The sequence below is a fragment of the Echinops telfairi genome, unplaced genomic scaffold, assembly GCF_000313985.2.
Source record: "Echinops telfairi isolate 266 unplaced genomic scaffold, ASM31398v2 ScPeMD7_7427;HRSCAF=8465, whole genome shotgun sequence".
Classification (NCBI taxonomy): domain Eukaryota; kingdom Metazoa; phylum Chordata; class Mammalia; order Afrosoricida; family Tenrecidae; genus Echinops; species Echinops telfairi.
This window is the reverse complement of record NW_022111327.1, coordinates 18,010,354-18,015,210: the sequence shown is the minus strand read 5'-3', so window position 1 is coordinate 18,015,210 and position 4,857 is coordinate 18,010,354. Positions and strand designations below refer to the sequence as shown.

The window sequence follows — 4,857 nt, the reverse complement described above, 5'->3', positions numbered from 1 at the left end:
TGGGTTGACTAGCATGTAAGTTGTTGTCACTCTAGCAAACACAGACCCTGGCAAATACTGCAATGTGAATAGCCTTGTGTAGTCCTCATTTTGTGTTATGCTTGCGGAACTTTGAACCAGTCTTCCAAATGAGTTGATTGGATCAAAGTATAATTCTGCTGTCTCTAGCCCAGTTCACTTCCATTGCAGTCTCTCCACTTGGCGTTCCCAGTGACACTAAACCATGAGGTTGCCTGTTTCCCCCACTCTGGCCGATGGAAAATACTGACCGGGCAGGGGCAGGTCTGATGGATGGAATAATTGAGTTGAGGTGGGTGACATTCTTGCTCTTTCTTTTCGTGGCTTTATTGTCTTCTTACCCATAAGTGGAATTTAGAGGACAGTTTTCCCAAATAGGAAGAATTTGTTTCGCTCCAGACAAAGAATTCTCAGGGTGACTTTCTCATGATTCCTTTAAATTTTTAAATTTATTTAGGGCAACTGACACTGTATGATATTGAGCTTTTATATCCAAGAACAAGCTGTGTCTTATATTTGCCAAAAGGGCTTTTCTCTTGGTAATGGTATATTGTGTACACCTTGGAATGAATGTCTCTGCACCTACGCTTCTCAATTGTCTGGTTTAATTCGCTAATTTCTCTCAACCTTAATTGGGGGAGGGGTGTTCATTAATCCTATATATTTTTGGTTTATTTAATAAACTATTTATCTTGCCTTCTTACCGTGTGTGTTCACTCAGGGCAAAGATAGGCATCCCTCTCATTTCTAACAGTAGTAGAGAAGTGCCTAGAAATTGCTTCTTCGTGAACCAAGATGTTGCCTTCTCTTAAGGTGGATAAAGACACTCTGGGGGCATGGTAGAGAGCTCTGGTGGTGGAGTGAGTTAGGTGTTGGCCTGCTAACCACAAAGTCAGTAGTTCAAAGCCACTACTTTGCTCAGTGCAAGAAAGATGCAACTTACGACTCCCTTAAAATTTGGCTGCCTTGACAACCCACAGGGGAAGTTTCACTCTGCCCCAGTAGGTCTGTATGAGTCAAAATTCACGTGATGGCATTGAGATTGTGTTCCGGTGACACATGGCTACAATACTTCCCTTTAAATCAAAAAGTCTGCAATTAGCAACCACAACTTGCTGCTTTGAGCAAGGGAGTAGAGACAGGTGGCTACTGCAAGGATTTGATGTTGGCTACCCAATTTCCAGTTCCACTCTGTCCTGTGGCTTTGTTATGAGGCAAACGTGGATGGCAATGGGTGTCATTTTGACAGGGTAAATGGGGACATTGATTGTAAGAACGTCGTAAGTATACCAAAGAAATATAAAACACCCAAATCTGAACAAGCTTTCCCCCTCCCCCCGCTGAAACCAGTAGTAGCAAGGGCATACTGCTTACCAGCAGCTTCCACTGATTAGACTATTGCCTTGTGAGACAAAAAAGGCCAGGCAGAAAGGGTACCTATTTCACTACATCCATATTACATTTTCCTGGCAAATATCTTGACAACAGATCCAGCTGAAGCTTTCCTGATATTAAAACTTCCTTTCATTGGGGCATGAAGCAAGCCACAGAGTCAAATGAAAGCGTATTTTACTGAGTTATAGGAAAAATTACTTAAAAAATCATAATAACCTTGCAGAGCTCATTGTAGGATACAGTAGGTTGAATGATGTATTTTAATTTCCTATTGCTGATACACAAACCAATCAAAACATTACTGATCTTAAACACACACACACACACACACACACACCACCATTTCTTCTTTCCCACCATATCAGGATGCTCAAATGCAGAAAGGGCTTAGCAGGACAGTTCCTATGCTCAACCTGGTGTTGGCTGGACTCACCTATGCTGCCCCATGCAACCATTGGCTGTTAGATGCTTGTCATGACTCTAGCAGTGTATTCTCTTCTTGAACACAAATTTAACTTGCCTGTAATATTTCGAAATCAAGAAAATTCTCTTGTGTCAAGCTTTCTGTGAGACTCATCTGTATAACTTAAGAAAATACACTAAAATCGATGTGGCACTCTTTCTTTCCTTCTTTCCTTGCTTGCTCAGAAGGAAGTACAGTGTCACCTTCCACCACTGTGATTTCCACCTTTAGGGACTGATATAGATTCTCTAAGGTCCAAACCGGAATTCAACTATCTTCATAGCTAGAAGTAAATTAACAGTGCTAGGGAAAAAAGTCACCCTTAATGTCTATGAAAGGGCTGAAAGGCACATGCATGCAATCTTCACACACACACACACACACACACACACAGCGGTGCAGGCATATTTGGAGGGTTAAGCACAATTAAGTCTTCCTATTAACAAACAGGGTAAAGATAAACAAGGTGCACTCATTTGAAGTGGTAAAGTGCTTTTAAGTACCTACATAGTATTAGGACTGTATCTTCCTCCTTAGGTGCAAGTTCTCTGGTTTCCTTTCTTCTTTTAAACAATTTTACTGGAACTTCATCCACATGTCATACAATTCAATAACTCAGTCATATCAAGAAGAGCTGTACAACTCTCACCACCTCAATTCTGGAACATTTTTTTCTTCCTTGTGATCACGTAAATCATTACAGGTTATTCATGTTATTTTTTTTTCTCCTTGTAGCAACAATATAGGCAAGAACACATTCTTTCCAATGTCACAACTTCTGCACACGCACACATAACTTAGTGCCATTGACTATAGTCGTTGTTTTGCACATCAATGATTGATATAACATTTTCAAAATTATTCCATAACCAGTTACATAAATGCAACACCCCTAAGATTAAAGCTCTTTTTTCAAAGGGTCATCCAATTAACATGGCATCAGAGAAGTATTTTTGTGTTTTTGGTATATGAAACAGAGGACTGATTAACCTCTAGACATAGCAAGTAAAATAAGGGTTCTTGGGGGAAGCATGGATGGAGGGAGGGGCAAAGGGACGTGAAAGTCGAGGAGACCAAGAAGGACAGAATGTTTTGAAACTGATCGGGGCATCAATTGTACAAAACTGCTTGATGTGATTGAACTATGAAACAATATGATATCTGAATTCACCCCCAAGAAAATTGTTATGACAAAAGAAGAAGAACATGAAAGCCTTTGTGGCTAGAGGAGAGTCCCTCATGAGAGTTTCTATGATGAGATCAGAGCGGACAGACTGCACCTGCCGGGTCCATCTAAGATTCTGGCTTTTCTTTTGGGTGAGATAGGAAGTTATGAAAAGTTTACTTTCTTTCCCATTGAGGTTTTTCTCTGTTTTAGTTTGTTATTGTCCTTAGTTTATGTTGCATTTAGTTTTTGTTTTTCGTGTTTGGTTGGTTTGGTTTCTTGGTAAGAATTTCAGTATATGAAATCCAGGATAAGTACGTCTTGGAGAGAGTAACTTGATGACAGATTTTCTGGGGGTACAGCAAGGGGGTTGCGGGAAAATGGAAAGATAATAACAATGAATACAAGAAAGAAGCAAAATGTATTGTGATAATGATTGCGCAACTCTTCTGGATATGATTAAACTATTGGGATGTATGTTATGTGCATGGTGTGCCACTAAAATTCTTTTAAAAAATTAACGTTGGGTAAGACTGTTTCGGAAAAGTGCCATCTTTTACTGCTCCCATGGCAGTGAAAGGACATATGAGATATTTCTTTACTATTTTGACAAGTGTTTTACATATTTCAGGAAAGAAAACTGCTCCAATACTTACATTAATTCTGAGTTTAATTAAAATATATAATACTTAAAGATTCGGTTGAGATTTTTCATTGCAGTGACACCAAGCCCTGTTTTCTTCTGTCCACTTCATTGAGCAGTTAAGTCAGGATACACTCGGGACAGTCCCCCAGAGGGTCCGCAGTACACAAAAGGCAAAGGGAGTGAGACACCACCCAGAAATTCCAGGCCCTTTTTAGATGTCTGGCAGGAGCTCTTGGGCTCAGGGATGGCTTTTTCCAGAAAAGACTGCAGTTGCCCCTGCTTGGCTGGGACTCAAGTGGTGGTCCCTGGTTGGCTGGGGTTCAACTATGTCCCCACTTGGTAAGATCCTGGCTGGTCTGCCTCAAGGCCTCTGACCTCTCCATATCCGGTATGTGGTGATGCATCAGGCTGCTGTCCCTGTCCATGTCAAAATGATCACACAATCAGTTATTAGTGGACTTTAACCCGGGGCCTTTCATTCCTGAACCAATGAATTTTCCTCTATATTGAAGCATCTCACTACACTGATTGCTTTTCAATAGATTGAAATACTTTCAATATATTTGCTTGTGAGAGATATTTAAGAACAAGTATTAAAATTCAACTTTTAAATGGACAAGAATGAAAAAAATTGTTTTAAATGGACAGGAATGACATTGTGTTAGTCTGGGTACACAAGAGAAACAACCTCATAGACACACACACACATATATATGAAAGAGCTTTATAGACAAGAGCGACTGAATATTGAGGAAACTTCTCAGCCCAGTCAAGATCAGGTCTTGATATTAGCCCGTGTGTGTAATAGCAATCTATAAATTCCTCTTGAGAGTCACGAAACACATGGAACGATGCAGAATGCAGGAAGATCACAGGCCAGTAGGTGGAAAGTTTTGTGGATCCAGTGGCAGTAGAGACATCTCGGTGCTTGCCAGGGTCTCCACGTGGCTTCTTCAGCTCCACTGCTCTGGAGTAGCTCCAGGTGTCTTGTCAGCTAGCATGTGTCTGCAGGAAGTGAGCATGTGTCCCACCTCCAGCAAGCTGTTTATGTTCTTAGCACCTCCAAATGAGGTCCTCAAGCTGTGACCTGATTGACAGGCTAAACTCTACCCCTTCACTCTGAAGCCTCAAACTGACAACACATTATGTCACTACCACAGACCACCCCTG

At 41.0% G+C, this 4,857-nt stretch overlaps 1 long non-coding RNA gene across 3 annotated transcripts in view; it reads right to left on the bottom strand.

The window, feature by feature from the left end:
• Positions 1–3,750: 3,750 nt before the first annotated feature.
• Positions 3,751–4,857, bottom strand: part of LOC123522636 — a 96,240-nt gene continuing 95,133 nt past the window's right edge. For all 3 annotated transcript variants that reach the window (XR_006680873.1, XR_006680872.1, XR_006680874.1), the window contains one exon: positions 3,751–4,104. This is a non-coding gene — a long non-coding RNA (uncharacterized LOC123522636). The remainder of the gene's footprint in view (positions 4,105–4,857) is intronic.